At 40.9% G+C, this 7422-nt stretch overlaps 1 long non-coding RNA gene across 1 annotated transcript; it reads right to left on the bottom strand.

The window, feature by feature from the left end:
* Positions 1-989: 989 nt before the first annotated feature.
* LOC147446379 (uncharacterized) lies at positions 990-3217 on the bottom strand. The gene is made up of 2 exons (XR_015189939.1): positions 2859-3217; positions 990-2403 (listed from the first exon to the last, which is right to left on the bottom strand). It is a non-coding gene; the product is annotated as an uncharacterized LOC147446379 (long non-coding RNA).
* Between the last annotated feature and the right edge of the window lie 4205 nt (positions 3218-7422).

A 7422-nucleotide genomic window follows, 5' to 3' on the forward strand; every position in this document is an offset into this window, starting at 1 on the left:
GCGTCCTAGTTCGCATCTACAACTAGGTGGTGCCCCTTTTCTTGTTTGGTTTCTGGCTGTGGGTTGTTGTTGTCTCTGATTGTGCTTGCCCCAGCCCCAATTGAGCAGCACGAGAACCTCGAAGGGTGTTTAGAGGCCGCTCTTCTTGTTGCCTGCCCCGGACCGCCTCACTACAAGGATCAACCAATGATGACTATCGATAATAAGAACCACTTGAAGACCAAATTAAATGTTACATAAGGACAAGAAGAGTAAGATAAAGGGTGAAATACACTTTGTCTCCTTTAACTCCGATTGGCAAACATTTTGTAGATCACATATAATTTTGTGTTACTTTGGAGGTAGCTTGGGAGTGCTGGATTTAGTTGTGCGGTAATGCCTTTGAGAGGAGGGTTATATGTGTCATTATAGCATTATGTGCCTTTTAGGCACCTATGAGCCATTTTTTGGCACTTATGGTATGAACCAACTTTGACATGGCAACCATAATATGGGGCATCTTTGACATGGAAATATGTGAGCCATTTTGACACCCTATGAGTTGTATCTACATTTGTCTTATCCTAAAACTCAAGGGGAAGATTGATGAGCATGCCCTCCGAGGAATAAGAACACTCCAAATTAAAGAAGCATTTTGCAAGGTTGATGTTTGTAATTAAAAGTAGTCTTCTTCAATAGAAATTTCTAATGTGTTTGTTGATCATGATGAGAAAATGAGGACTCTTGCATTTGATTTACAGCTTCTCTTTTCTAATGGTAATCATGACTAATGTGGCAGGTGCTTGGGATGTGGTACACCCCTATTTTTGTTAAGTTGTATATATGGACATGTCGAGGTGTTTAAAAAATTGTTCCCAAGTACTCTTGTTTAGCCTACTTATTGCATGGTTAATGATATGGCAACTTGCAAACAATTATAAGTAAGAAGGATTGTGGAATCTTGGATTTATGTTATGGATGTAAGCTTTATAAATGTGGTTTCAAGGGTGTAGATTATAAAGGGAAAACTCTACGTTATCAAGTGCATTAGTTGGTGTGAACCATAACGTTGTAGATAAACAAGTTTCTTCATTATTGAAGGGTCTTTGTTTGGGTTGTGGTTGCTCAAGGGAATTTGAGGAGTATTTCGTGGTTTTGGATTGACAGTTTGAACCCCTTGAGCAATGTGTTGTAATTGTTTGTTTGCCAAGCACAGCTTTTTTTCAATAGCTCTCATCAATTCCCATGTCAACGCCTTGCATAATGGGGGATGTTTTGAGGGTGCAAATACAAGCAATCACATTTGGAGAGCAGCACAGCGCATCACAATAATTCTCGACCAGCCATAATAGATATAGAATAGAATACACTCAATGGGATCCGACTACATTCCGAACCGGATGAGCTTCCAAAAGTAAACCACATGTACCGTACATTATAAATGAAAATGCAATGTAGAGCACACTAGTTATTTCCAAGAGCCTCTACATCATAATTTTGATATGAATTTGTTTGCAAAAGTCGTGCACTTGCATAATGTCCCATGCCTTCAAGATGCAAGGATATGTGACAGCATATGAATAGAAACCTCCACCCCACATTGCTGAAACCAGCAAGCCCATGTTGGCATAGCCTGCAACCATTGCATTCCAAGAGACCACACACTGGACATGTCCACCACAAGCTTTTCCGAGTATGATGATTGACTACTAATCGTACCCATGTCAATATCTTGCAGCATGGAACTTCCCTTCAAAATGCACACATCGGAGATCCCATTTGGAGAGAAGCCTCCAATCAGCATTCATCAAAAACAGCCCAGCCTGATATGTTACCCTTGCAAATACTGTAGTCGAGAGACGACATCCCTCTCATAGAGCTCGGCAGCAACTTGAGCTTTTGAACGAACACAACACCTAGCATGCAAGTCAATGTAAGAATTGCCCAACACAACGTTATAGTAGCCCCCAACTAACAATCTTATTAGTTTTGATTGCTCATGTCAATGTCTTGCATAATGCCAAATGCCTCAAAGATGTGAGCACAGACAATTGCACTTGAACAACAGCATAGCGCTTCCTGATCCCTTGCTGGGCATGGGCATGTTTCCACATTCCAAAACAGAAGCTCATCAAAAGCTTCGAGTTTCAAAAACTCACCACATTTGACATACATTTTGAATAAAAATGCAATGCCGAGAACCAAAGTTATTTCCAAGAGTCTCTAAATCACAATCTCATCATGCCTACTTTTGCGAGAGCCTTAGTGCTTGCATAATGTCCCCTGCCTTCAACATGTGATAGTGTATGATGGAGACAAATGTTCAATCAACATTTGCTAAAAACAGCTAAGCCTCTGAGCCCATGCTGGCATATCCTGCAATCATTGCATTCCAAGAAAGCACGTCCAAGACAGGTAGCCCGTCTATATACACAAGAAGATTTAGAAATTTTCTCATGTAGGCCGAAAACACAGTCTTTTTCATAGAATGTGTAACATCATGAGCTTCTGCTCGAGAGGCACCGCATACCTAGCTAGGTACGATTGTGGGCAAGGGACCACAGTCTTTTTCAGTGTCTTTCATAGAATGTGTAACATCATGAGCTTCTGCTCGAGAGGCACCGCACACCTAGCTAGGTAAGATTGGGGGCGCCCCCAATCGTACCTAGCTAGGTATGCGGTGCCTCTCGAGCAGAAGCTCATGATGTTGAGGTAAGTCACAATGTGGGAATTATTGTGAGAATTTATCCAAAACTTCTTGTGGCCTCTTGCTAACAATTTCAAGTGTGTGTGTTGGGTGATGGTGGTTGTGTGTGTGTTGGGAAAAAGGGGGAAGAGGGGAGGGGTGAGAGAGAGAGAGAGAGAGAGAGAGAGAGTACCTGCAGTACTGGCATGGTAAGTAGAGGGCTGGTTCCTGGAAGAGCAGCTGATTGATGGAGTCAAGGGTCAAAACGTCGGTAGCAAGACTCTCTCTCTCTCTCTCTCTCTCTCTCTCTCTCTCTCTCTCTTGCAAGTTGCAAGTTGCTGTGGAGTTTTCCATCGCTTTCGGAGCTCTGCGCAGAGGTAACGCAAGAGGACATGTGGGCGTGTGTGAATGCAGCTGCGTCCAGTTCCCCCACCGTCCCTTTCATGACTTTCAATCTTCTGAAAGCCTGGCTCGGCGAGCGTGCAACAAACAAAGGAAGACCGGGCCTCAATTGTCTGTCTGTCCATCCAGTACCGCGCAACACCCCCCCGCTCAAAAGACTGGCCTGTGATAGCAAATCGCCAAAAGCGGAAGCACTTTTTACTTAGATTATGTACACTGCACATGTAGCTATATAGTCGGGGATGCACCATATTTTACAATTCTCAGATTTTACTATGCACTGTACATAACACGTCCTTCGTAAGTATGTATGATCAGTTTTGGATACTACTTATGCAAAATAAACCCGAACAAAATAACCACAAGATAGAAGATGCAACCAATTATTAAGTTCTTTTGCATAGAATGTAGAACTTTTGATGAATTTTATGCCAACATTTCTATTAAAAGTCCATACACAATTATCGAATAGGATTCCACGCCCATCCGCCCTTCTTAAGGCCTTTTCATCGTTGTTGGAAGATCATGAATCTATCTTTAGAAGGGCTTGTTTGAAAATTTGCCCTTCTATAATGAACGGAAAAAAATAGGGTGCCTTCCGATGGAAAGGGGAAAAAATAGGTTACTTGCCAATGGAAGGGGACTACATTAAGATGCCCATCTATTGAGGAAGGGGAAACAAAAGGGTACTTGCCAATGGAAGGGGACTACATTAAGATGCCCATCTACTTTGAAAACAAAGGCATCCTATAGTATTTAAACTGGGAGAGTTTATGTAATTTCAAGTCTTCTTGTATTTCCAATCTCTAGTGGAGAATGTTCTGACCTACACAAAGGCTTGTAACTAGAAACTCTACTAACATAGTTCACCAAGCACACTCAATTCTTATATTCTTCACCAAACCTGTTGCTAGGTCTTAAAAATTGACTGGTAATTATTTTAATATATTGTCATTAGAAGGGAAAAATGAAAATATGCCCTTCCTTAGAAAAGGGTACTACAACAGACAGGAGCGTGATGTGCCTACAAAATACCATGCTATAGACAAGGAAATTAACAAATTTGCATACCTAGAAAATCACATGTGTACACAATCAGGATCGATACACAATCTGAGAGAGAGAGAGAGAGAGAGAGAGAGAGAGAGAACAAAAGCACGTGTACGTGTACGTTCTAGAGCAGAGTGGTGAGAAAAGAGAAGAGAAACACAAGGCACTGGGTGCAATCTCCGCTCATGCATTTTCCTGTTGCACATATTACTTATAGACTTCTTGAATGCTCGAAAGGATTACAAACTATCCGCTCGCACAAAAAGTGACCATAGCTCATAAAGAGCTCTTTAATAATACATTATCAATACATGATATCCTTTTGCATATTCTTATAGACCAACCTTGATTTTCCACCTATCACGTGTAATAAACATATACTTATCATTAACAATGCATACCTCTCCATTAGAAAAGCAAATTTTCTCAGTTGCTATGTTATTAATCGGCAAATCATGCTTGTCAAAAACAATTATTGAAATTATGTGTCAAAAATATCATGTATCAAAATAAAAACTCATAAAACTCAAAATAAATGAATTTTCTTATGCCTTTCGTATAGTGTCCCATACCACAACAATAAGCACTATATGTCATATCTTGAAAATGTATCATGATATCATTGGTCACAGTCATCGTTTAATAATCAGTTTCAATTAATGTCAAGTCCAATTTCAAAAAAATTATGAACATCAGATAGTCATAAGCCAAATTTTAATCCAAATCCAAGTTAAAATCTCTTCCATTATATACGCGAGTAACAAAATCACAAGGGACAGAGGTGAGAAGTTGTTGCAACATGATTTTGTGATTGGTGTTCCCTAAATTGGTGAATCGACACCAATGAGATGTCTGTCTAAATGAGTCAATATGCACTTGCGCTGCAAAAATCGACAAATCTACATTGATATTATTTAAATTAATGAATGTGTTGTTTGTTGGTGCGGTGCAAATCTACACTCGTGTTGCCAAAATCGACGCATATCTATAGTTAATTTGTGTTGTCTAAATCGAAGAATCTACACCAAGATGAGCATTTACACACTGCCTAAATTGATGAATCTGTGTGCACATGACCAATGGACTAGGTAAGGCATAAAAGGAAAAATATTTACTACTGCTTGACACCAAAATGGAGTATGTTTGAGTAACAAAGCACTTACAAATTATTTTCCATTATCCTTAGCACATGTGAGTAGTTGTTTAGCTTAATGAAATATCATCTCATTAGAACATTCATTCAGTGTAAGTACAAGCCACGACGTTAGAGATGGTTGATTTCACAAATCATATTTCATTCAGTGTAAGTACAAGCCACGACGTTAGAGATGGTTGATTTCACAAATCATAAGACAATGCAAATAAGTAAAAGAACCTTGTCTTCTAAAAAAAATTAGAGGTGTTCTTCTTTGTTACAAAACTCCTTAGGTGTCGCCCATGATCAGGTATATCTACAAAGAGAGTAGCTTACAAGAAAGTTTATTAAGTTAGCATATATCATATGAAAGGATTAAATTGAGGGATTGTCGTATAAAAAGATGTTGTAAGAGATGATGCATAATGTGGCTCAAGTCTTAAGATAAAGATGATGCATTATATACAGAATTTGGCCCTATAAAGAGAGAATTGACTTATCAAAGAAAATCCAAATGTTGGCGTTAGATGTATATAATAGAATACATCAAGAAGTTGCATACTTGGAGATTCTCTAAATAAAAAGCTATTGATAAACAAGCCATGTGAGTTGAGCCTGTCTATCCGTTGTCGAGGGATATGTGTTCGAAACGTGAGTCGGGAAGGCGCCAAGCCTCTGGCTGTGAGAAGTGTGAGACAGAATAAGAACAACAGGTGAAAAAAGGCTACGACAGTCACGGTAAACTTCAATTAATCAAGTCAAGCTTTAAATACAACTTAATCGTTAGCCAAGGCGGATTGTTAACAGCACCGTCACTTGGATAATTTGATAACTAGGAGTTTAAGCTTTCGTTTTACAAGATTAATCGGGCCGTTAACGACACCGAGGCTTAAGACGATGATTAATCAACCTTCGGACTGATGTTGGTGAAGAAAATTTTTGCTTGCCGCTTTACCTGCTTCAACTGCCCTTGGTTTCTACAAATTTTAATTCTGCTCACTGCCTCAATCATCATGTTTCAATTACTGTCAAATATTTTGTAGCTTCTTGCTCTATTTGCTTTACACTGACTCAAGTGCCGTTCTCAAGTTTTAACTTTCTCCTGCTCTTCAATTACCATCCAAAGATGTAACCCTTGCTTGGCCGCTACACTTACTCTGTATATTTTCACTGCTTTCGCTTACCAAGCTAGAGAGGGAGAGAGTTCAGAAATTTTAGCTTGCTATCCTGGGTCTCGATCGAACAATTTCCCTTGGATGAGTCTTTGCTTCAAGTACCTTCTTCTTGCCTTTGCCTACCTTGGTCGTCAGAGATTCTTTCAACCTTTTCTTCAACTCCCTTGCACCTTAGCTTCGAGAACCTTCCTTGCCTTGCTTCTCAAGCACGAGAGAGAGAGAGAGAGAGAGAGAGAGAGAGAGAGAGAGAGAGAGAACTCCTCTCTTTCTTTGCTTCACCTCACGTTTCCCCCTCTCTTTGCATGCCGAGGGCAAGAGAGAGAGAGAGAGCCTCCCTTGCTTGCTTTGCTGGCCAAGGACGAGAGAGAGAGAGAGAGAGAGAGAGAGAGAGAGAGAGAGAGAGAGAACCCTTTGCTACCTTCCTGCCATAGCTCCCGGATCCTATTCCCTTCTTCTAACCCTTACGTTCTCTTCCCTCCTTGCATGCCCATTAACTTCCTCTTGCTCCCCAAGTTCATGCTTCATGCCCCATCTCTCTTTTTAATAGCAATCCCAATTTAGCACCGACGGCGCTGTCATTGTGGGAACGGCACCGGTGACATGGCAAGGCGGATTTCGAACCTACACAGTTTTTGCTGGGAGCAGCATCAAACGGAGCGCAACGGCCTGCTAGGTGTTTTTTGCTTCTTCGTCGTGCTCAACCAAGCTTCACATCTCCCGCTACGACTCACTTCGCCCCTGCGCATGTACACGCCATCTGCTCGCTCACGCCATGCTTTTTTTTGCCTCTTCACACACAATGTGTCTCTTAATTTAAAATGGGCGGCCAATATAATTGGCCCTTGGGCCCTTGGTGAATATGGGCGGTCTTTAGGGTTATGGGAAGCCCTCCCAATGGGCATTACATTTGACATATATACCGACCCAAGCACCGCCTCGCACACGGTGAAAATATCCTAGAGCTCCTTGCCGCAGTCGTGTTGGCATTCCCTGCA

The sequence above is a fragment of the Adiantum capillus-veneris genome, chromosome 12, assembly GCF_014529385.1.
Source record: "Adiantum capillus-veneris isolate H3 chromosome 12, ASM1452938v2, whole genome shotgun sequence".
In the NCBI taxonomy this organism is placed as follows: Eukaryota; Viridiplantae; Streptophyta; class Polypodiopsida; order Polypodiales; family Pteridaceae; genus Adiantum; species Adiantum capillus-veneris.